Source organism: Eretmochelys imbricata, chromosome 3, assembly GCF_965152235.1.
Source record: "Eretmochelys imbricata isolate rEreImb1 chromosome 3, rEreImb1.hap1, whole genome shotgun sequence".
In the NCBI taxonomy this organism is placed as follows: Eukaryota; Metazoa; Chordata; order Testudines; family Cheloniidae; genus Eretmochelys; species Eretmochelys imbricata.
Genome location: NC_135574.1, coordinates 105,032,277 through 105,058,333, shown reverse-complemented (window position 1 = coordinate 105,058,333; position 26,057 = coordinate 105,032,277).

Genomic DNA, 26,057 nt, shown 5'->3' with positions numbered 1-26,057 from the left:
TATGGGAGGCTCCTTCTCCAGAGCAGGAGCTTCCATGTGAAGTGTAGGGAGTCGGTGACCCCGGGGTGTGGTGGCAGGGGAGGACACATGTCCACCCTAGTCCACCGCGTCCCAGCCCAGGGCCCTGGCAGAGGCAGGATTGGCTGCATCTGCATCAGTGGGGATCCAGCCGCAACACGCCGACTGAGCCACAACCTGACTCCGCAGCTTGCTGTTCCGTGGTTGCCCCTGGGCTGCTTCCTGCCTCCCTGGGGTTTGGAACCTCTTGCTTCCAGGGCTCCTCAGACTCCTCAGAGTACACCACGGGTGGAAGTACGGGCCGTTCCTCGTTGGGTCTCCCACTTCAGCAGCTAGGGGACCACAGGGTGTAGGTTCTCCTCCCGGGCACAGCAGTATGACAGGAGCATCCTTCTCCTCCATGGATTCTGCCCCAAGTGAGCTGCAGGGTCTTCCCCTTATACTTCTGGCCCCGCCCCGGTGCTTTTGGCAAGGGGAGAGTGGCAGGTGAGGCTCTGCCCGCCAGGGGGCATGTAGTGAACTCTCTCAATCCCGTGCGGAGGGAGGCCCCTCGGCCTCACTACAACACCGATTTCTTTCTTGAGTGGTAACAGCTAATTTAGAATCCATCATTTTGTATGCATGGGATTTTTTTCCCAATGTGCATTACTTTGCACTTATCAACATTAAATTTCATCTACTATTTTGTCACCCAGTCACCCAAGTTAGTGAGATCCCTTTCTAACTCTTCACAGTCAGATTTGGACTTAACTATCTGAAGTGATTTTGAATCATCTGCAAATTTTGCCACCTCACTGTTCATTACCTTTCAGATCATTTATGAAAACGTTAAACAGCACAGGTCCCAGTACAGATCCTCGGGGATTTACCTCTCTCCATTATGAAAATCGACCATTTATTCCTAGCCTTGGTTTCTTATCATTTAACCAGCTACTTATACATGAGATGACTTTCCCTCTTATCCCATGATTGCTTAATTTGATTAAGAGACTTCGGTGAGAGACCTTGTCAAAAGCTTTCTGAAAGTCCAAGTACACTATATCCATTGGATTACCCTTGTCTACATGCTTGATTGGTGAGGAATGATTTTCCTTTACAAAAGACATGTTGATTCTGGGAATAAAGAGAATTTGGGAGAAGCTACTGGGGCTTTGAATTGTTAAGGTAGCAGTCTATGGAGTGGCAGCAGATCACCCAAATAACTTTAGTCATACACAAGTTATTGGACTCAGTACAAGAGTAACTGGTGAAATGTATGGTTTCAGAGTAACAGCCGTGTTAGTCTGTATTCGCAAAAAGAAAAGGAGTACTTGTGGCACCTTAGAGACTAACCAATTTATTCGAGCATGAGCTTTCGTGAGCTACAGCTCACTTTGATGTATAGGAGGTCAGACTAAATGATCTAATAGAACCATTACAAAGTATTCAGGGGAACAGAAGTAATGTTCACATGGTACTTAGAATTCTGAATTTGCTGACTTCTTTAGAGAGGAATCTAGCTGTAAGTATGTATTGTTATAGTGGGGGTTGGGTGAAACCTCATTGAAACTGGGGGGCATAACAGCTGCCCTTCAGTCAGGAAAAATATAGAAAGCAATCAAGCTCCTTTATGGAATAGATAGCTGAACTAACAGGAGCCACTGCCCAAAGACACAGGTTACATATAAGGCCAGTCAGGAATTAGTGCTGTGTGGGCAGAGGGGTTCCACTGTAGGCTAAATGAAAATTCAGGGGGCTGGGTAATGTTGTGAGGAGAGGTGTGGGTGTCTGTATAGAAGCAGCAAGTAGTCCCAGCCAAAGGACTTGTGCCAGGACTCTGCAAAAAAAAAAAAAACAATTCAGAGACAGAGTTTTTGGGTACAGTGCTGGCTAAAACCTGACTGGTAACTGTGAGCAAAGAAATTGCCTCCTGTTTGATTTCCAGGGTGTTAAAGGAAACAGGACTTTGTGTCAACTCTTTGTAAATAAACAGGATTGCATCAAAAAAATTCCTGTCACCAATTTCTCCTCCTAATGGAAACAACCCCCAAGACCCCAAGTACTGGCTAACTGCTTAGGTCAAAACGGGGTGTGTATAATGTGTGTGAGCATGTGCGTGTGTGTGCATGCACTAACTGCTCTGGTCAAAAGGGATAAAATGTATTTATACACACATACACCCACTATACACACACACACAAAACACTACCTAAGAGTATACAATAGTATATAACTATATAACCACCTTTTAAAAAACATTTCAGACATATCTTTAAAGACAGAAAAATCATATGTGTACTGTTTTGCATACATCTTCAGGTGATTTAGGACTTTTTCTACTTCACTGTATTTCTTTGGCCCCTCAATCACTTTCCATCCTCGGTATTATATTGTTCAGATGTTCTCTCCCTTCCTGCCTTCTCTACCTCTTCAGGGTCATCTCACTAACATTCTCAAATATTTTATTTTTCCCTTTGGTCTGAAGTAGAATAAAACAGAATTTGAAACACCATTCGTTTTGCATTGATGGGATTCAGACTATTTATACAGTGCTTTGATAACTGGTTCTAGTAATAAGCTTTTCTATTATAATGAGATAAAACTGTCAGGAAAGTTGCCCTCATTAGATAAAAGTAATTTACTAGACAGATGGGATCATGCTTACTTATGTAAAGGGGGATTACAATAAATTAATAGGTTCAAAGAAAATGGGTAGATCCACTGCAATTGTCCATTGTTTTCAGGCAATGGTTTGGAGATCTGAAGGTTTTGTTGGGAGATTATAGTTCAAAATGTAACTGTATATTGTGGCCAAAGATTTTAAATATCAGCATTGGAAAACAGAACCCTCCAGGAACATTTCTAGCAATTCAACACCCATCATAACTATTTAACTAGTAAGATAATATGTTACCCAGCTATTCTGCAATTTTGCTGAAGAACAGTTATGCAGAAATGGGCATCTGCTCCGATCAGCCAATTCAAAACAAACCATTTGCATAATAAATATTTGCAGAGCAGCAAGTGGGTGGAGCTTAGGTAAATGCACAGATGGACATAAAAATCAAATATGGGCAGAAAAATTATTGAAATAAAACATGTTTATTTAACTAATAAAAAAACCCTGTGCAAACACCCTTAATATGTTTGTTGGCTCTTTTCATGGCCACCATTTTCTTCCAGTTCCTGGAAACAGTAAAATGGAATCTAGGTTCCATTGCCCTGTACTATTCCAACTGTAAATGGATGAATGATTTGAGAGAGAGAAAATAAGAGATGACAAGTAGTGAAGGGCAGAGTGTGAGGATCTAAGGCAGAGTTCCCAAATAAAGCCAGCCCACACTAATGCTTAAGGCAAAACAATGGGCACAGCTTCATCTGAGAAGTTTACACAAAAAAAGTTCCAGCACGGAGCTCCAGTCTGTGGTATGGGACATATATAGACTAACAGGTTTCTCACCCTCAACTTTCTCTTCTTAGTTACTATACTTAGTTTATAAAACAAGAGACAACAGACTGATAGGGGAGCACAAGGAAATAATGAGACAATATTGGTCAGTATGATATTAATTATTACTATTGTTAGACTGTGAGCTCCTTGGGTCAGGGACCATCCCTTTTTGAATATTTGGAAAGTGCCTAACATGGCTGGTGCTGCCAGTAGTAGATATGGGGGAGGGGAATAATAGATCAGAATGATCAGATATCAGTTAACAAGATTCACTGTAGGCACCTCAGCAGAAGTGGATTTTAAAAAGGGACTTCAATATGGACAGGATAGGGGCCTTGTGAATGAGCTCACGGAAGTCATACTATGCATAGGGGGCTGCATGCAAGGCCCAGACGTGATTGTGTGAGACACTGGTGAACGTGCCCCATTGCCCTGTATGAAAGGAATTAAAGTCACTGGAAGACTAAAGGGGAGAGGTTTAAGTAAAAGCCAGAAAAGTCAAAGTTTCGGGTGTGAAGAGTCTCCTACCAGGGATGGGAGTGAAGGGGAGAAAATTAAACAGAAAGAAGAGAAAACTGAGTGAGAGAGATAAAACCTTATTGGAGTTTTGGGCTAAAGGGAATAACTAGGAAAGATCTGGGAGAGAAGAGGAAGGAAAGTGATGTGGCAGGACAGCAGAGAACAATCTGTGTAGCCAATTTTTTGGGCATGTTAACAACTAGAGGAACCTTGAAGAAGACTGTGTCCAATTATGCTGTTCAAGAAACTTCTATATCTCTTAACAGCGCTGCAGTGCCTCCCTTGTGAAGCAGATATAAAACAATTCGGAAGGTCTATGCATTCGACCCCTACCTACTAATACGTAATACTGACACATTAAATACAACTAATATTCTTTTCAGAACTGAATTTTAAAGAAATACATGATCATCTGTGGTCAGCAAAGGAGGCCATAATGTTGTGTCTATCATAATACAAACAGTGTATTAATGGAGCCATTAATCACCATCAAAACTGTATTAGGAGTGAAGATAGCCAAAGAGAGCTTAACTGACAGCAAGTGGCCATAAACCTGTCCAAAAACTAATTTGATTACCATCATACCAGCATCTGTGCCACTTACGAGGGTTCATTTTTTTGATGAAATTAAGTAGACAAGTCATTCATGCGTATAATAGACATCTAAATCATGGTAAACACATTGCTGGCAAGAGAAGTAGTTAAAGAAAGTGTGAGATTGTTTTGCAGGCTAAATTTCAGGCAAATCAAACTGAAGATATCACAACAGTTGGTTAAAAACAACAGTGTCAAACACATTTTGGGTCAAGCCAAACACTGAGTGAGAAACGTTTTGATCCCATGACAGTGGAATAAATATTGCTGAAGGTCAGGAAATGTTGGGAGCTTTTCTCTATTTACAAGAAGGACGGCTTTGCTAATATAAACTCTTGCTCTTTATTGGTAATAAATATTCCCTGCAAACAATCTGTTTCATTTGTAGACATTTGGATCCATTACGTTTTTGTCTTGACAGACAGGACTGTGGGATGCTGCATTTAAATGACACAGACTGTACAGGAATGTATTTCCAGATGATAACTGAGCCTAGAGACTTCACATAAATCAGAGAAGGGAAATTATTCATTAAGAAATATGTCCAGATTTCTGCCTTACAAATCCAGAGAGAAACCAAATTTTCAGGGCTTCTTAGCCTTCTGTGGGCCTTTAAAAAAATGATTATGGGCATCTGTTAGGGAATTCAAATGTAATATAGTAATACTGGAACACTGTAAATATGGGTATTCTATCTCAGCAAAGGATTAGAAACCAACATGTTTTCCCACCAAGTGCCATCCCCATATATACTTGAGATTGTGTTTCTCAAAACCTTGGACTAACAGATTTTGCTGGAAAAACAATGCTAACTAATAAAATTGTGGGGAAAGAAAAACCTCAACATTTCCTACACACTATACCATATAACTGGAAAACCTACTGCTGACATTTTTAAACCTCATGCATGAGACACATTCATTCAAAATAATGAGTGCATAGCTCAAAATATAAAGCTGACTATGTTTCAGACAGACAGATCTGTGTGCTGTTTTATTTTCAGCATTTAAAATAGAATGAATATCGCACATGAACTCAAGTCACTTTCAGTTTATCCCACAGAAGGATTTTACATATGCTGACTGCATAACACGAGTGAACAAATTTTTATGAAACAGAAAGGGGCTCCATCGGGAGAGAGAGACTGCAATCTAAAGCCAAACCTAAGAGGGTTTGTTTTTTCAGACGAGACGTTAATGATAGAGTAAGTGACATTTATCTCCAGACCTTTTACGAATCACTGTGATGCTAACAGCGAACACCTTGCCTTGGCTGTGAGCAATGCCTCAAGCTACAGGAAGCTGCCTGCCATTCACCCGCCGATGCCTTACAGGCAGCTCCATCTTACCTGAGTTTGCAGATGGGCCATTCCCCAGGTGGGTCTGGCAAAACACTTCTCATTAATCATTGCTTAAACCCCTCTCAGTGGGAAGACCTCAGGTTAGACATCATTTGGAAACAAATTGGGTGAAAAATAGCTCTGACAATAAGAAGCCTACATGGAATTCCCCGGTGAGAGCTTCAGCAGTGTGAAAACAGACTCTTCCAGGACACTAAATGATCTGTCAGTTAGCAAATGACATTATAATCCAGTTTTATGCCATACACAGCTCTAAGCCTTTGCTGTACTTCCTCCTCCCCCTCCCTCTACTTTCTGGATTTTCTTTCTTGGATGTTTAATACAAATCTAACCAAGAGAAAAGTATCTGGCCAAGATACTACAGAACTTACAAAATACTCATTTTCTTCAGACACTGGTAGAGTGACAGTACCAGAACTTTGAAAGACTTTGCAGCCTAGGAAGGAGAAAGAGTACCTCAAAGAGGAGGCATGGTGTGGAGGGCTGAGCAATGGGCCAGGAGTGAGAGACTGCAAGCTCTAATGCTCCTTTGGAGAAGTCACTTCACCCCTCCTTGTTTCCCCACCTGTATTGGCATTGGTCCTGATTCTGATACTGAAGCATATCCCTAGCTTTGCACACGAGTAGTTCCATTGATGTTAGTGGGTTTCATTACATGCTTACATTTAGCCATGTGCTTAAGTAACTTGCTGAACCAGAGCCATACTGGAGGGGAAAAAAAACACTTGCCTACCTCATAGGGATGTGAAGATTGAGCGTAGCTTATACAGCAGTTTAGAGATGTGAAACACTAGATAAGTAAAAAGAAAAGGAGTACTTGTGGCACCTTAGAGACTAACCAATTTATTTGAGCATGAGCTTTCGTAGCAGACTAACAAGGCTGTTACTCTGAAACTAGATAAGTAATCAAATTAATCTAAAACAAATTAGAGCTGAGACAGACCGGTTGAATAAAACCATCTTACTTTACCCAGAAACTTTAAGCCTTAATTCACTTTTACAGCCCTCAAACAACATAGCAAGGGACTGGTCTAAAAAAATATTGGTCTCCCTTTTTCTCTCTGCCCCCCGCTCTCCCTCAATACCCACCACCTCAGTGATGGAATCCCACCAAAACTACTAACCAGCCATGTCATGGGCAGCTGAGGAACTTCACCATGGTCACTGCTCACCAAATCCATTCACTCTGAGCACAAAGAGTGATCTTCTTTGGCTCTTCCTGGCTGCAGAATTTCACCCTGGGGCCTTAAAGACTAAAAGATTTATCCGAATAAATAAGTGTAAATAAATCTGTTAGTCTTTAAGGTGCCACCGGACTCCTTGTTGCTTTTGTGGATACATACTAACACGGCTACCCCCTGATACTTGACACCCTAGGGCCTGATTCAGGAAAGCACAGTACCAATGTGGACACGAGAACAAATGGATATAAACTGGCCACCAGGAAGTTTAGACTTGAAATTAGACAAAGGTTTCTAACCATCAGAGGAGTGAAGTTTTGGAATAGCCTTCCAAGGGAAGCAGTGGGGGCAAAAGATCTATCTGGCTTTAAGATTAAACTCGATAAGTTTATGGAGGAGATGGTATGATGGGATAACATGATTTTGGTAATTAATTGATCTTTAAATATTCATGGTAAATAGGCTTAATGGCCTGTGATGGGATGTTAGATGGGGTGGGATCTGACTTACCCAGGAAAGAATTTTCTGCAGTATCTGGCTGGTGAATCTTGCCCATATGCTCAGGGTTTAGCTAATCGTCATATTTGGGGTCAGGAAGGAATTTGCCTCCAGGGCAGATTGGAAGAGGCCCTGGAGGTTTTTCGCCTTCTTCTGTAGCATGGGGCATGGGTCACTTACTGGTGGATTCTCTGCTCCTTGAAGTCTTTAAACCACGATTTGAGGACTTCAATAGCTCAGACATAGGTGAGAGGTTTTTCACAGGAGTGGGTGGGTGAGATTCTGTGGCTTCCGTTGTGCAGGAGGTCAGACTAGATGATCATAACGGTCCCTTCTGACCTTAGTATCTAAGAATCTATGCTAAAGTCCAATGGAGGCACACACTTAAAGTTAAACACATGCTTAAGTGCTTCCTGGAATCAGGGCCCTAATGATCATTTCAAAGAAATGTCCCATATCAACTGAAACAGTGGTCACGGGCAACTGGTAATTCAAAAAGCACTTCACATAACAATGGGGATGCTCCTGTCAATCTTAAAGTACTGACACTTCCTGCTAGATGCAGCTCAGTCCGCCATTCTTTTTGGGTTCCCAGAGATTTTCAAGATTTTGATCACCTACAGTAAACCTAAAACCCAAGCACCTTCTCTGCATCCTGCATTGTTGCTTCACATCTCTTTTTGTCAGGCATTTCTTTGGTGTAAACTCAAATATGTGAGATTTGCATCTGGCACCAAAGTACTGGAGACAGTGCACCCACACAGGAGGGCGGAACCAAATTGAAACATTCCCTAGAAAGATTAGAGCAGAGCGGTATGTACTGAGAACAAGGAATCATTCAGAAGTTCTTCACCCCATCAGAGGAAATACAGAGCACAGGTACAAAATAGAGGGATTTAAATAAGGAAGCATACCCATCATATTCAGGGTGAAGTGCACAAAACAAAAATAAATATTGATGCCATTTTTGCTTCTTGAGCAAATAAAAAAGCCAGGAGAGAGGCTTTTCTCATGCTTATTTATATACACATGTGCTTGCTTTTTACATTGGAGATAGTTCATATGAATATTTTAATCATTCTTCGCTATTATTCCTAATCATCTCTTTCAATGGAACAGGATGGAAAGTGTGCTGAAGTTCCTCCATCAAGAATCAGAACATAATGGGAAGCTGAGGGCCCTATGGAAAAGAGTATTTCATCTTCAGGTCACCAGTATGGACATCATCTGACCCAGGTCACTAATGACCAAAAGTTGTTATCAGGTGGCAGCTATTCAGGAGCCTATGCCAACTACTTCGCAACACATTGATTGTTCAGCAGTGTACTTCATGTCTGTTCAATCACTTGCTTTTCATTTACACTTTGAAATGTTGCTGAAACATTTAAAATTTCTGGATGTTGCCTTTCTTCCTAATGACCTTCTTGTCAGATTTTCTCTTGATACCTAGGTGAAGTGAGTTGGTGGTTTCAGTCCAGTCCATGTCATAAAGCATTAATCAACACCCTACTGACAGTGACAATATAGAAGCCAAAGACTGAATGACCTGGGGTCTGAACTATTCTTTCATCTTTTGAGATGGTCCTTGCAGAACAAGATTGAAACACGTGGACAGGACTTGAGAGATCTTGTACTGGTGTCCTCCATGTTATACATACTCTATATACATAATAGAGGATTCAGAGCTCCAATCAAACCAGCACATTTTCCCAGCACAAACATTTACTAAAGAAAATAGCTAAATAACTGATTTATATCTAACAGAGGGCCCAGCTGTGCCACCCTTTCCCACTTTGGGTAGTACAATACCCGACGAGCACTCCCATTGAAATCAGGTCCAGAATTAACAGGATTTACATGGCATTTAGCTCTCAGATTTCCAGTCATGGCCTCAAGGTGTTGGGAAAGCAGTGCTGATCCAGCGCTCATCCCAATTCAATATGTTTGCACCTCTTAGGTGGCCTCTGGAGATGGCATGGATGCAGCCAGCCTCACTCATCACACAGAATTAGTGAGCATGTGAGTGTTTTAGCATGGCAGCTCTGCCCAGCAGTCAGCAAGCAATAAGATTTATTGCTTTATTTGACAATCTGTTATTCACTAACTGAGCATGACACATCTGGGAATAGGAACCATCAATTTGACATCAAATACTAGAACCAAAAACTTTTTGTATTGGTTTAGTTTATCCAATTCACTTCTAACCCTAGGAGTTAGTCCAGGACTCAAACCCAACCCGAGTGAGGAAAGACAAGGCACACAATACACATGAGGTAGAAGAGGGAATTTTTTTCACAGATGATAGCCTGGATTATAGGAAAATGACCTCATTGGCTTGCACAGCAAGAAGAGGTGTTGTCGGTCACTTCGGTTCCATCCTCCTTGTCATTAGGCATATTAATGATGAGAAACAGTTTATTTAATCTTGATAGACTGGTTGCGAGGCACAGATCAAAGTCACATCAATAAAAGCGGCAAGTGTGAGCCAAGTGTAGGGCGAAGTTAAATTAACTCCCTCAGCAGCCGTTGTCAGACAGTTTGGAACATACATTTTTCATTTCTGTTATATGGCAATGTAGGAGCTTTGCCCTCAACTCTAGAGCACCTCCCTCCCGCCAAGCGCCGTGCTGCAAGGGTCCTTTCGGTCTAACACCCCCTGCATCCCTTCTGCAGCATCAAGCCAGTTTTCATCTCCCGTGGCCCAGCTCTCTGGCGAAGTCATTGTGCAGCCTATCATGGTTAACAGAAAAGTCCAGAATTAAGGAACTCAAAGTCCAACAGTCTCAGAGTGTCTCCTCCAGCCTCTAACACTCATAATCCTTGACCATTTTCCCTCTCCTATCTTAGTCTGGGGAAGAAGTAGGGGAACCTAGGCCCACCTGTTCCACTGGGTTCCAGCTCAGGGCCCTTGTTCAGAGCAGCCCGAGTTAACCCTTCTCAAGTCCCTTGCTGTTCCCTCAGCTGCTTCCTACCTCTGTGGGCTTTCCAGCCTGTTGCTCTGTTTCTCTCTTTCTCTTTCTCTCTCTCTGGAGTGTTGGCTTTGCTGGCCTGGCTGCTTCTTACCAGTTTGTTGGCAGGAGCATCTCTCAGTCTCTCCACAGCCTCCTTGGCAGCCACCCCACACTCCTGCCTTACAGGCTTTGATCCTCACAGCTGCTGTGGGGCTGCCAGTCAGCTCTGGCCCAGCAGGCAGGCAGTTTCTGCATTAACCCTTTAGTTGCCAAACTAGCACGGGGCATAAAGATCCCCTGACAAGCATGTTGGCGGACGAAGGCAATGAGAGCCAGCAACCCCTATCCTCCACTCTGCCCCACTCAGACACACAAGACAGAGTTTCCTGAGTCCTGAGTCGGTTACTGTGGGTGGGTGAGTGGTTTTTATTTATTTATTTATTTTTCCAAATTCTCAGGACCAAATTGAGCTCTAGAGTAGCCGGCCGCAGTTCTTATCGGAGTCAATGGAAGTAGGACTCTCTTATATTAGGGCTGAATTTGGCCTTCAGTTTCCGGTAATCCTGTCTTTCCAGTTGGCAGCGAGCTGTTCAACAGAGATTTGGCCTTGGTCTAGCTAAAAAAAACATGTGGGTGCATTCCTGGCCATATTGGTTCTTAATTAGAACCAGACTGAGAATTTTGGAAGGTTAATGAAAATCAGGGAAAAACAGAAATTATAAAACTATGGCCCCAAATTTCAATGAGCAACACTCACAGCAAAACACTCCTGTTGTTCCTGCTTGCCCACGGCAATACGTGGCGCCCGTATTTCACCTCGTCTCATTTTTGAGAACAGGAACAGAAATGATTTCATATAGGTCAGTTATGTCACATGAGCCATCCACGTCCATGTGACACTCATGTGGTTCACAGGATTTCCAAGAGCACTGGAATAACGGAGGACCTGGTGGTTTATGAAACACTGAAAACTACCACAAATCCTTCATGGTTTGGACCCTAAATCAGAGTTTTCTGTTAATACTTTGAAGACTTCTATGAACCCTAAAGGGACAGTTAATGTTTTCTAGATATTTTATTTTAATTTTTACTTTCCAGTTTAATTGCCCCCAAATCTTTAATTAAGCTGCCCCCTAGGTCTATGAGCTTGAAGCTCTTTTTTATTATTAATATTTGCATTTTTTAAAGAGGAATTTGCTCAGCAGGTATATTTCTCTAACCTGTCACAACTCCACTAATAGGCACCAAGTTCTGAGGAAGAATATTTCTCCCGCTTTTTTATATTTAGATGTTGATATGGCTTTAAAATGCAATGCAAAAACAACAGGGTAGAGTGATATAGAAACAAGAAAGGGGAAGATGAGAATTCAACAATGAAAAAAAATAAAAGTCATTCTGCCGGGTTAACTCTAATACTGGATCTTTTTTTCTTTCGTGCTGGTGAAAGTTGCTAGATTGAGAGCACGGGCAAGTGAAGTTTATCTACAAGGCAGGTACAGTGCAGGCAATGGAAGTGCATGCTTCACCACGCGATCGCCCCAGTGTGCTTTAGCCCTGGCAGGAGGGGATTGCTCCCTCAAAAATCTGAGGCTGAGCATTACTCCTGCCCAGCCACAGAACTCTTTGTGTGATTGCGCCCCACGTTGTGGAGTGGCACTCACACCTTTAAGGGAGATTCCGGAGGCAGGAGGGCAGGAAAGTGCTTGGCAGCAGAGTTCCAGTTAAGTCACTCTCCCAGAGGTCTGGAAGGGACGAGGAGCCCTAAAAATGGGGTGGATTTCACATAAATGGACTGACTCCCCCTGTGCAAAATGCCACAAGGTGCATAGGCACCGACTCCATGGGTGCTCCGGGGCCACCAGCAGGCCCCCTATCAGCACCTCTCCCTTCCCGCAGTGCTTCCTGCCCTCCCGTGGGCCCTGCTGATCAGCGCCTCCCCCTCCCTCCCAGAGCCTACTGCCTGCCACGGATCAGCTGTTTCACGGCATCAGGAGGGAGCGGCACGCTCGGGGGAGGGGGCGGAACTGAGCAGAGAAGAGGCGGGGTGGGGGTGGGAAGAGGTGGGGCAGAGCAGGGTGGGAAGAAGCTGGGTGAGGTGGGGCCTTGGGGGAAAGGGTGGAGTGGGGTCGGGGCCTGGCTGGAGCCCAGGGGAGCACCCCCCAGCCGATTAGAAACTTGGCGCCTATGATAAGGAGACAGTCTCCTCCTTAGTATCTGACTGCATCCATTTTGGGGAATTTGTTGAATATTCAGACTCAGGCTTCATTGCATACTAATTATGAACCCAGGTAACAGGATAAGCATCTGTCTTGGATGGTTTCAGACACAACAAATCTTGCATCTTGGCAGGAGGTTAGACTAGATGACCCCTGCAGTTCCTTCTAACCCTATGGTATGGTTCTATGATTCGAATATGTATTCCAGTGGGGTGATCTATTCTGTCATTCCAGCTAACAGCAACTAGCCTTCCACCCCTCTTCCCCAAGCAAAAACACAAAAGCCAAAACTTTCATATGAGATATTAAAAGCTAACATTATGAACACCTCTCTGAGTAGGAGAATAGCCCAGCAAGAAAGAGGTTAACTCTCTCCTCTGGCTAACGGAAGGACCACGGTTGCCTCCCAGGAGTGCAGGGATTTACAGGGAGGAGGGCTGGGCCATCTGTGAGGAATCAATTAATCACGCCTACCTCCCCACCCCCACTCACACACTATAAAAGGGAACAGGAAGGCAACTAAGTCTGTAAATATGAATCAGGGTAGAAGAATCTCTCCAAGAATAATTAGATAAGAACTGGGCAGGGACTTCATTTTACTCTCTGGAATTTAGCAGAAAGGAGACATAGTTCATGCTTTTGCTGTGGATTCTGGCTGAAGAAAACATTCTCACATGTGTGTTAGGCTTTTAAAGAGGCATAACATTCTTTACACAAAGTTTTCTGCTTTGCAATCAAGTGCACCACAAATATTTACAAACCCAGGTTACATCTGAAGAACTCTTTCCTGCTACAGCCTCCTGCAGGCCCACCCTCAGCTGCTGCTCTGCAAGCAGGCGTTTTACTAATGAAAATAATTATTTATTGTTTATTTGTAATACAGTACTGCCTGAAGGCCTCAACTGAGATTGGGGCCTGGGTGTGCGAGGCACTGCGCAAACATAGAAAAAGGCAGTTCCCGTGAATTTACAATCTAAGGAGAAAAGACAGAGAGTAGTAGAAAGGAAAAAGTATTGGTCTCCCCATTTTACAGATGGACACCTGAGGTGCAGAGAGATCTCACGACTTGCCCAAGTGCTGGCAGCTGAATAAAGATCTTCTTAGTTCCAGAGTTGATCACAGTCTCAATAACATCATCAGTAATCTGCCCCTCAGGCAAGCAAATATAGAAAAGCCGTACCAGTGGCAATGGAGAAGAAAATGCAAAGGGACCCAGACAGATTAGAAATGTAGGCAAGTAATAGCAAAACATGAATCTATTTTGGACAATGCAAGTTAATATAATGAGGGCTGGGGAGAATAATCCAAACCAGCAATTTTCAATGGGAGGTAGACTCCTGGAAAGCAGGAATGCTGCAAGAGATTTAAGAATGCTTCTTATACTATAATCAGATATGAGTTTGAAGTGTAATGGGCAGAAGAAATAGTTAATACAATGCCAGATTCAGGTTCATACTCAACATATGTTGAATAGCACAGTATGCCACAAGCAGTCTCACTCACTCAGCTGTGCAACAAGGGTATCAGAATCTGGACCACAGAGTAGGGCTGCATGTGCAGAGGCATCATATCACAGAGCAAGGAGACAACAAGTACTTAGATTGTAAACTCCTTGGGGGAGGAAATGTCTGATTGTTCTGTATTTGTACAGCACCTAGCACAATGGGGTCCTGCTCCATGATTGGGGCTCCTAGACACTATGGTAACACAACAAACAACAACCACAATAATAATAATAATAATAATAAATCATTAATAATAAATAAAATAACTCACCATAAGCTCTGGGACAACCATCCCTGGGAATGTGGCATTTAGTTCTGGGCATGTTGTTATCGGAAATATACTGAGAAATTGGAGAGAGTTCAGAGAAAAGCAATAAAAAGAGTTAGAGGGCTGGAGGCATTCATTTGTGAAGACAGAGTAAAAAGAGAATGACTGCATGGTTAAGTAACAGCTAAGAACTGCCCTGCACAGACACAGGAATCTATCCATACAGAGCTGCTTGCAGAACCAGGACCTAAAATTGAACAAGAAAAACATTCCAGCCACATTATCCCCCCAAGTTACTCCATTTTACTGTGAATTCACAACTGCTTGCTTAACCTTTGTCACACAGGAACATAGGAACTGTCACAGTGGCTCACCAGCAGAGCTCTGTCTAGTTCAGTATTCAGGCTCCGTCAGTAGCCAGTATCAGGTGCCTCAGAGGAAAGTGTCAGAACCTGCAATAGACAAATGTGGGATAATCTATCCCCCACATTAAGTCTCATTCTGGTCTCCAATAGCTAGAGGTTGGCTTAAACACTGAAGCAAAAGGTTTAGTATCCCTTCCAAATTTTTGTTATTAATTATAACTCTGGATATTCTTGTTATTCATAGAAATCTCCAGGCTCTTTTACAATCTTGCTAAATTCTTGGCTTCAGTGACTTCCTGTGGCAATGTGTCCCACAGTTTAATTATAAATTTTCAGTTTTCTATGTTTTAATTTCATTAAGACAGTGAGAACAAAAGTTCCATCTTTATTTTCTCTGTACCAGTGGTTCCCAAACTCCCCCCACCCCACCTCCAAGGTTCCTTTCGGCATCCTACCAAGTGTTGTGGACGCCTTTCATTTCTGGTCCTACTGGAACACCCCCACAGTGTGGGAATGCTCCTTGTAGTGTAGAAATGCTCCCACCAATGTGGCCTCACGTGCACTGTGTGTGAAGGTTACGCTGTGCAGAGGACACCATTTTGAGAACAAATTGGCGTCCTCTATGTGGGTAAAGTGCCAAAATGCCATTCTAGCGCATTCTGACCCTAGTTCAAGGGATGGACCCCACCATGTAACCTATGGCAGATCCCCAGGAGTTCGGGGACCCCCACTTTGGGAACCACTGCTTTATACCATTCATTATTTTATACACTTTTGTCATGTCCCTTCTTATGGGCCTCCTTTCTAAGAGAAACAATCCTCATCTTTTCAATCACTCTTCACATGAGAGTTTCTCCATGTCATTGGTCATTCTGTCACCCCCTCTAGTCTGCAGTATATTTTCTGAGATGGAGGGACCAATACTGCACGCAGTATTCAACGTGAGGCCACACCACTGGTTTATATAAATGCACAACATTCTCTGTATTATTCTCCGTCCCATTCTCAATATCTTGTTTGTTTTTTTGACCACAGCTGCACACTGACTAGATGTTTTATTTAAACTGTCTTCAGTAACACCCAGGTCCCTTTCCTGAGCTGATGCAGCTAATTTGGAACTCTTGAAGGTGTTTTAGTAGTTTACATTTCCCCCTCCAATGTGCATTACTTTTCATTTAATGACATTGAATTTCATTTGCTATCATGTTGCCCATTCACCTACCTTGTTTAGGTCTCTCTGAAATTCCTTAAAGTCCTCCCTGGTCCTGGGGTAGGTGTCTCTCCAACTTCTTTGGCAATAAAGACTGGTGAAAGAAAGCCTTTCCACTAGCTTTGGTGATCCAGTGTGTGAATGAGTGCCATTCTGGTTTTGAATTAAAGTCATTTTCAGAAGCACAGGAAATTCTATAAACAAACCACACACACACAGAGACATTTCATTGTATAGGTTATATGTGCACCTATATATTTCTTTATGGTGGTTTAACTCAGAATAGCTCCCTTGGTCTTCATATATTATAATATTAGTACTAAATACATGGTGAAACTTATTGTAGTAATTTGTAGAATATATTCACCGAGAGGAAAAATAAAAGACTAATACTGACCGCCTAAAAGTTCAGTTATGATCAGAAGAGTGGCTTTGTAAGAATGATACATTTGTGTTTCCCATATCTAATTCCTGTGTGTTTTCCAGCCATACATTAATCGTTTGCTTTACTGACCAAACCAAGTTTTCATTACTGTCCGAGTTGCAAAGCAAATGCACCTTTAGAAGAATGACTTGCACAGATGCAACCACAGCTGCATGTAAAGAGCTGCACACCAGAAGTCATTTGCAATACACAACAATAACTTTAATTGGTCCTAGAAAAACAATGCTGTATATTTTTGAGTGCCGTCTACTGTGTCTGGCACCTTATCTATCAACCAGCTTTCAGAGAGCGGGGGACAAAAATGTCTCCCCCAGCCAGCAGCCTGTGGTGGAGGGGCTGCAAGAGAGGAAAGGGGATGCCAGTTCCAGCCCCAAAAGTACAGCAGCAGCTTCTGAGCTCACCCCACTCCTACCCTTGTGGGCTGCCTAACTGGAGATTTCACCCACAAGGCAGAGGCAGCTCCAGACTTAGCCAACGGAGGGAGGGTTCAGCTTCAGATTGGTAGCGGCTGAAAGTCATTCAGCTTGGTGGACTTTGTGAATGAGCGGCCGGTCTTGGTCTAGTGCAAAAACTGAAAGTGGAGGTGCAGAGATCTCGCAGAGATGCCTGGATCTGGCCCTTTCAATGAACCTTTAATGCTGAGGGGAAAGCTGGAGACTTGGGGAATTCGTAGGAAGATGTGCGACCTGTCTGAGGGCTGGGTGGGAAGGGATCAAGAAGAGGCGTATTTGGGAGGAGATGACAACGTGGGATAATCTCACAAGGTCTGAGTTCAGGTAAAGCATTGAACTTTTGGTGCACGAACTGAACCTCTGAATTCTTTGAAGTTCTCCCCTCACCAAAGCATGGTACACGCTGGAACTATGCTTTGCATACTGTCTCAATTTAATAATCAATTCACAGATTCTCATGCCAGAAGGGATCGCTGTGATCATCCAGTCTGACCTCCTGTAATAGGCCAGATGACTTCCCTGAAGTAATTCTTGTTTGAACTAGATCATATCATTTCGAAAAATATCCAGTCTTGATTTAAAGGTTTCCAGAGATGGAGAATGAGTCCCTGCATTAATTGTAGTATCAGAACATGCTATGACCTGCAGTCACTTACCTCATTATATGAAGGCCAGAAAATTCTTCATCCAGCTTCAACCAAAAAACAAACAAAAACGTGCAAAAATATCATCTGATGTAGAAGGTTCTAGGTCTTAAATTATTTAATTTTTTCCTTGTTAGTACCTTGCAGTTCTGTAGCCTCTTCCACCTACAGATCTCAAAGTGCTTTATAAACATTTATGAATTAAGCAGGGTGGATAAAAATCAATTATTTAAAAAAAATAACAAAAATCAGATTTTTTTTTATAGAATGCTTTTTGCGGGAAAAAAGCCTATCTAAAGATAGTTTTAATTACGATACTTTATAGTTCAAAGATATCTCATCATGGAAAAGGGATTATAAATTCTAATTCTATAGTATGAGACAATATATTTATGTAATGTTTAAGAAAAGCTTTGTAAATGAGGTCCAATAGTTCATGGATTAGGGACCCAATTTTTTGAGGTTCCAGGGGCTTTTGTATAGATTATTTAGGTTAATCTTTCTATCTACCCAGTGGGATTCAGGGCTCAGTCTAGAAGATACCATTCAGAGATGCTTAGTTTTGCAGTTCTCTGTGGATTTGTATCTCCAGAGTTATCATGCCTGTTAACAGTAAAAATGTTTTAAAATAATAAATAAATAATATATACAGGTGAGAAATAACAGATCTCAATCCTATTCTCCTTCTGCAAATTTGTGTACACGGGGCCAATCCCTTACCTCTCTTTAAAAGTGGAAAGTTTCAAAAAGTTCAATGAATAGAAGATTGTTGGGGGTGGAATAGATCTGAACAAGGAGAAGAAGTCTGGAGATAAATGTGAGAAGGGAGGGACAGGCAGTAAAAACAAAAGTGAAACTGTGTGAGCAATGTATTCCAGAAGTCTGGAAGTCTTTCTGAGTGTAGCCTTCATTGATTTGAGATCTACCATACCATTCTCTCACTAGAAGAGAAAACCTATAATGGCAGCAGGCCATAAAAGAGACCCAGTTTGGGAATAAAAATCATTCAAGAAATATATGTTTGCTGATGATGTTTTAAAGAAAGTCACACCAGTGAATTGGTTGAAGTCACTTAAGCACTTGGATTCAGAGACTGTTGAAGTGATAATCTCACTTTTAACAGCAGTAGCTTCTTCTGGCAGTGCAGAAAGAATAGTTTCTTCCTTTGGACTAATTCATTCCAAATTGAAAAATCGTTTGGGACCTGAAAAGGCAGGAAAGCTTGTTTTTCTTTTCCAGATTATGAACAAACAGGAAAATGAAGGTGAAGACCACTGAGTTAGCTGCAGAAGCCAATATTTTAAGTTTCTCATGTTGACCTGGCTGACCTGGCAGACATAGTTGATTTAATTTTGGGTTTGTTTTTTTTAAAAAATATTTCATTTAACTATTTTAGTTAAAAACAATTTTAACAAAAACAAACCTGATTTTAAAAAACTTGAATGTTTAACTAAATCCCCAGCCCATTTGAACCAGTCACTTAGGAAATCAATGGGGATAATGTATGAGATTTGTTTAGGCACTTAGCAGATTCCTGTGCTTTCTGCTGGATAAATATCAGCAAAAAAGAAGACGCTATCAAACTGGTAGAAAACCTAGCTTCTAAGATGTCCTTGGATTCTAGAATCAATGGGAGGCTTTGTAAGGGAGATGTTCACAGATTTCTAGAAGAACAATCGCAGGCATGAGTTCATATCATTATTGTCCTTCTACTCTACCCTGGATGTCAAGTGCAAGCTAGATACAATATATTTCATGGAAGAGACTATCTCCAGGAATCTTTGGAAGTGCAGAAAAGTCTAGTGAAACCATAACAAAAGCCACATTAGCACCAAGTCCCAACAAGACCAGACACAGAAGGAATTATTTGTGGGAATTGCACTATTTGTGAGTGTCATAAAAAGCATCCAGACAGACTGGACCTTTCCCCATCATCTCAGAGCAGGACTATCTAGAAAAAATTAAGTTTGCTGTTATATCAGGAGAAGAATATCTCCATGACTGGAGATGCCAGGGAAGATCCTTGACTGTACTGGGCAAGAAACCAAGAAGCTATCTGAGGCAAGCTCTGACAGAAATTGCAACTGTCTACTTGAGTTGTCCATTACCCAGTGTGTACGCAAAGCACTTCTTCAGCTCTGTTAATGATTGTTACTGAAAGAAGAACCCTGCTTAGTACTGCAAATTAGAATTGTCTCTGTTCTGAAGCAGATTAAGCTGGCTGTATCTGCAACCCTTATTTTCATCGGCTAGAAGGAAGCTAGTTCAGAAAAAAGGAAGGATTACTACTGCTGCAATTTTCAAAGCAGTCCAGGAGATTTTGATTCACAGTTTCTATTAAAATTCATTGGAATTGGGCTTTAATCCCTTACTCCACTTTGAAAATCTCGTTTTACATGTAGCCACAATGTGGATTACGCTCTCATTTTATGAAACTACTATGGATGTGCCCACACTCCTATAATATCTGACTGCAGCATGACTAGCTAGCAGATACAAACTGAGGGAATAATGGTGGGGAAGCGGTGCCTTTTCTTTCACTAGGAATAGGATCAAGCCCTGGAATAACTACTGTATATGTAAAAACAACGAGGAGTCCTTGTGGCATCTTAGAGACTAACAAATTTATTTGGGCATAAGCTTGCATGGGCTAAAACCAACTTCATTAGATGCATGGAGTGAAAAATACAGTAAGCAGAATATAAATTATAGCATATGAAAAGATGGGAGTTGCCTTATTGAGAAGGGGGTCAGTGCTAACGAGCCAATTCAATTAAGGTGAAAGTGGCCTAGTCTCAACAGTTGACTAGAAGGGAGGGAAAATTACTTTTGTAGTGCTAACAAGGCCAATACAATCAAGGTGGTCCATTTCCAACAGCTGACAAGAAGGTGTAGTATCAGCAGAGGGAAAATTACATCCACTCCCAGTCTTTATTTAGGCCTAATTTGATGGTGTCCAGTTTGCAAATTAATTCCAGTTCTGCAGTTTCTCGTTGGAGTCTGTTTCTGAAGTTTTTTTATATTACTGTATATGTAGTACTGCAAATCTATCTGCAGTACATTTATCATTAGTGGCATATTAAGGAATGAGCCATTGTATCATCCAGTCCAGTGACCCAAAGGGGGCCTTAAAATATTTGGTCTAATAAAATATTCCTCTATCTCCATTTGTGAATCAATGGGAATGCCTGGTGTTCAGTTCAGGATCAGATCCCGTGCATGCTCTCTCTCTCTCTCTCTCTCTCTCTCTTCTATCTCAGATCCCCTTGACAATTCTTTCCAACAAAACTAAGTAACTGACATATGTTATGTGTTCAGGTTAGGACTTAGACTGACTGTGGCTCTGACTGATCAGAAACATAGGGCCTTAATATCACTCTTATTAGGGAGCGATTCAGGAAATTAAGGTCCATAAAAGGAGAGAGAGAGGTTCCACTGGAAAAATATTTTTGGGAAGAACATAATAATGACCTTACTGGGTCAAACCAATGGTCCATCTAGCCCAGTATCCTGTCTTCTGACGGTAGGCCGTGCCCGCTGATTTGGAGGGAATGAACAGAACAGGACAATTTCAAATGATCCTTCCCATCGTCCAGTCCCAGCTTCTGGCAGTTAGAGGTTTAGGGACACTCAGAGCATGGGGTTACATCCCTGACTATTTTAGCTAATATCCATCAATGGCCCTAGACTCCATGAGCTTACCTAATTCTTTTTTGGACCCAGTTATTCTTCTGGCCTTCACAACATCCCCTGGCAACGAGTTCCACAGGTTGACTGTGTGTTGTGTGAAGAAGTAGTTCCTTTTGTTTGTTTTATACCTGCTGCCTATTAATTTCATTGGTTGACCCCTAATTCTTGTGTTATGTGAAGGGGTAAACAATACTTCCTTATTCACTTTCTCCATGCCAGTCATGACTTTATAGATCTCTATCAGGTTCCCCACCTCCTTAGTCATCTCTTATCTAAGCTGAACAGTTCCAGTCTTTTTAATCTCCCGAAGTTTGGAAGAGTTTCCATACCTCTGTTCCTTTTTGTTGTCCTTCTGTGTATTTTTTCTAATTCAAATACATCTAACAGCTAATTTAGCCCTACCGTTTTGTATGTGTAATTGGAATTATTTTTTCCAGTGCACTTTACTTTGCATTTATCAACACTGAATTTCATCTGCAATTTTGTCACCCAGTCACCCAGGTTAGTGAGATCCCTTTATAACTCTTCAGTCAGCTTTGGACTTAACTAGTGGGAAAAATTTTGTGTCATTGGCAAATTTTGCCACCTCACTGTTCAGACCCTTATCTAGATCATTTATGACCATATTGAACAGTACAGATCCCAGTACAGATTCTTGGGAGACCCCACTATTTACCTCTCTCCATTGTGAAAACTGACCATTTATTCATGCCCCTTGTTTCCTGTGTTTTAACTATTTATTGAGCCATGAGAGGATCTTCCCTCTTAACCCACGACTGCCTTATTTACCTAACAGCCTTTGGTGAGGGACCTTATCAAAGGCTTTCTGAAAATCCAAGTACACAATATCGACTGGATCACTCTTAAACAATGACATCCTCAAAGAATACTAAAGGACTGGTGTGGAACGAATTCCCTACAGTTTGAATGAATTTGGCTGGTATTGAAGTTAAGCTTATTTCACTGTAATTGCCAGGGTCACCTCCAACCTTTTTTAAAAAACTGCATTGCATTACATTAGCTACCTTCCAGTCATCTGGTACAGAGACTGATTTAAGCCACAGATTACATACCATAGTTCGTAATTATGCAGTTTTATATTTGAGTTCCTTCAGAACTCACAGTGAATGTCATCTGGTCCTGTTGACTTATTGCTGTTTAATTTATCAATTTGTTTGAAAATCTCTTCTATTGACACCTCAATCTGGGACAGTTCCTCAGATTTGTCACCTAAAATGAATAGCTTAGCTGTGGGTATCTCCCTCACATCCTCTGAAGACTGATGTACAGAATTCAATTAGCTTCTCTGGCACAGTCTTGTCTTGTCTTCCTTGAGTTCTCCTTTGCCATCTCAGTTGTCCAGTGGCCCCACTGATGGTTTGGCAACCTTCCTGCTTTTGATGAATTTACAAAAAATTGCTGTTTTTTTTATGTTGTTAGCTAGTTGCTCTTCAATTATATTTTTACACTTGACTTGCCACAGTTTATGCTCCTTTCTATTTTCCTCAGTAGGATTTGACTTCCAATTTTTTCACGATGTCTTTTTGCCTCTAATTGCCTCTTTTACTCTGCTATTTAGCTATGGTGGTATTTTTGTTGGTCCTCTTAATGTTTTTTTTTTTTATTTGGGGTATTCATATAATTTGAGCCTCTACTATGGTGTTTTTAAATAGTCTCCATGCAATTAGCAAGTATTTCATCCTTGTGATTGTTCCTTTTAAGTTCTATTTAACTAACTTCCTCATTTTCGTGTCCTTTGGGGCATTGAGGTCTGGATTGGATAGTACATTGACTCATGCCTTGCTATGTCAATTAAGAAGCATGTTTTCTTCTCCTTGATATCTCGTTGCCTAATGATTTGCCTTCTGCTGATATTTCTGTGGCTTTTCTCCCTTCATGTTGATATTTGCTTAAAGAGGGAAGATCTTTTGGGGAGAAATCCTGACCCTAATGAAGTTAATGGCAAAACTCCTATTGGGGTCCCAATGGGATCAGGAGTTCACCATTGGGTGTCCAATAGAAAAAAACCCAGTGGTGTCCAGGATAATGAGGTAAGAGATCCTCAGAACCATGTGTGGAGAGATCTCCTAGAAAAAAGAATGACTTGTATGTGAATGCCAGAGAAGAGGGTATCATCACAACCAGCCACTGTTCCAAATTGGATGATTATAAATAAGAATAGCTATAAAAATAGTTTAAGATGTAGCATGCTATAAAAGCTCAGTAAATATGTTTACTTTTCCTCAAAAACTTAAAGGATTTAGTTAGGATAGGACTTTCATCTTAAAGGGAACACATTAGAGGGGGCATGTTGCTCCTCAGATTCTTATTTTCCTGTTGGATATAAGAATAATCTTTGGAAGCGCTGTGCAGTTACATTATGTAAGTGGTAGCAAACGTTAAGTGGTTGATAATTTCTGTATTATTTAACTATCAACGGTCAACAGGAGTCAACTGTCACTCAGTACCTGACAGGAGTTCTTTTGCATTGTGTTTTCCTTTCACCTAAGTGAAATCACTTAGACCAGCCAGAGCTTTTGAAAATCTATAAAATTCTTTTGGCTATTGTTTACATTGTGACAAATTCTGCCTTGGCTTATCAGCTTGCACTGATTTCAGTGGGAGCTGTGTGTGTACCAGCAATGATAGAATTTGACCCAACTGATTTTTTTTTTCAGGTGGTGACGTGATTAAAGCATCAAATTTACTTTAACACCAGAAATTTGTTAACTGCTGCATTGGGCCCTTAACTGTGGTGAATCAAAATGTACTACATGGTATGTAAACCTGCCCCTTGAGAAAAAATGATGTATTTGAAGTAACACCCTCCCTCCCCACACTCTATATGGAGAGAGAAAATCAGCAAATGGATCAGCAGAAGGGTTAACATGAAATGCTCTCGGGCAGGAAAGCAGTGGAAGTATTTGCATAGAATAGCATCTGGAGCCTATGTGTAGTCAAATACTTCCAGAGGGAAAGCAGTTTTCCACATTCATTACAGCCTAGTAAGGAAGAGGAGAAAAGGAACAAGGGAGGATAGAAAAGGAACAGGGGACTCCTTTTGTATCTGTGCCCAATATGGTTTCTTTTGATTTTTCATTCTCCATAGTCAAGGGCTCCCCATGGGTTCTCATCCGTTACCCAGGCATTGCCATACCTGCCTCCCTGTGTGAAAGTGGCTCAGCTGCCGGCTCTGGATGAGGCTAACAGATCACATCTATCTCCCTGGCATCCACTGAGCGCACAGGGCTCCAAGGATCAAGCCCTGGACAAGAACACAAAAGCAGGTCTGTATAGAAGCAGCCAATCTTCTATATTGTCCATTGCTCATTTTGCGGCCATTGGAGGTCAAAACTATCCAACAGTCCTGCTTTCACTGTGTGTGTGTGTGTGTGTGAGAGAGAGAGAGAGAGAGAGAGAGAGAGAGAGATTGCAAGTACAATATTGTTTTACTCTATTATTTTGTTAATTAATTATTAAAATAATGACAGTTCAAAAGCACTGTGCAAAAATGCAGAATGTATATACCCCTGTTAATTCTGAACTACAGCTACTGTGAACAAAAAAAGGCTGAAATAATGTCCATTCACATATGAATAGATGATAACAGCTGCCTGTTCCGACCTCGCACGCGTAAAGGGGATAGGGAAGTTAATAATAAATAAGTAAATAGAAATGCCTGCTTAGAGAGGGTAGGTCTGTTGTGCAGTGGCAGGAACAGGAAAAAGTTATGTTGAGCAACAAAAAAAAGCTAATTGAAATAAAGGAAACAAGCTCATTAATGACAAGGGAAAGGGAGTACATCTTTGAAAAAATGGTTTGAGCCAGGGAGTGTGTGTGTGGGAGGAGGGGGGGTAATTTACAAAACAAAATTTTTTAAAAAATCTTGATCACCTAGAAGCAAACTTTCTTAGCATATGTTTGTAGATTAAAATGATAATTCAGTTTTTAGATTCCTCGCAGCATATTTTCCTTTTTGGAAAGTGCTCAGTAAAATTATAGCCTTTATATGCCTACAGTCAAGTTCATCAATAATTAAGAAGTAATTCATTTGCACTTGGTCCAAGAATGTCACACATTTTACAGATCTGAACTAATTATCTGATGGGGTGAAATTGTCCTGATAAAAATAGAGAACACCCTGGCCTTTCGGGTTTCAACTGATTCCTGTTCGCTGTTCATGGACACCAGGAATTTTTTTTCAGTTTTGTAGTTTGTTCATGGACTCTCTCTGTGTGACGTTTGATCTTTCTTTCTTTTTTTCTTTGGCTAATTTCAGAGGCTTCCTTTTGTGCAGCTAAATGATTCTTTAAAAGAATCTGTTATATTGACTATCAAAAATGTATTAGTCTAGTCATGGGAGAGGTCAGGTTTGATTTCTATGCCTGGTATACTTTTTAATATTGTGACCTCTGATAACACCATATTTACTTCAGTGCTTACTGGCCTGTTCTTTTTTTTCTTTCTTTCTTTCCTACTTTCTTTCTTTTTCTCACTCCCCTTCTTCATTTGTCCTCACTTTTCTGTTTCCTTTTTTGCTTACTCTCTTTCACCCCATCTTTTTTCAGTCTCTGCAACCCCTCCTTTTCCTTCTCTTCCCACTCACTCTATAGAGCTTTTCAGTCTCTGAAAATGGACCACTGAAGAAAGATTTGCTGTCCCATTCGTTCCGCACTGCCCCCATAAAAAGCAAATATTTTCAGGTTGACTG